This window comes from Diachasma alloeum, unplaced genomic scaffold, assembly GCF_001412515.2.
Source record: "Diachasma alloeum isolate Michigan unplaced genomic scaffold, Dall2.0 Dall_scaffold_00302, whole genome shotgun sequence".
Lineage (NCBI taxonomy): Eukaryota > Metazoa > Arthropoda > Insecta > Hymenoptera > Braconidae > Diachasma > Diachasma alloeum.
The window spans coordinates 196462-196774 of record NW_021680441.1 but is presented as its reverse complement, the minus strand read 5'-3'; positions in this window follow the sequence as shown (position 1 = coordinate 196774).

Genomic DNA, 313 nt, shown 5'->3' with positions numbered 1-313 from the left:
CCCCCCCCCCGAGGAACATGCAAGACAGTCACGTTTTTTAGGGTTGGGGGGCAAATAAACCTTTCCTAGCGGTAGTTTATGAATATGACAGACAGGCAAAAAAATTTTTCCCTTTTACAACCCGTTTGTGGCAATTGACTTTAGGGTTACAACTGGGGGTACCGTTTCTCGAATGACTCCTTCATCCTCCCTCTCCCTTTTTTCCGTCCCTCACTGTTTTTCTCCTCTTTCTGTTTTATTACTGTACCTCTTTGCGCCCCGTACGAAGGGTTTACCATTTTTCGGACGATGGGCTTTTTCCGCACTTTTTCCT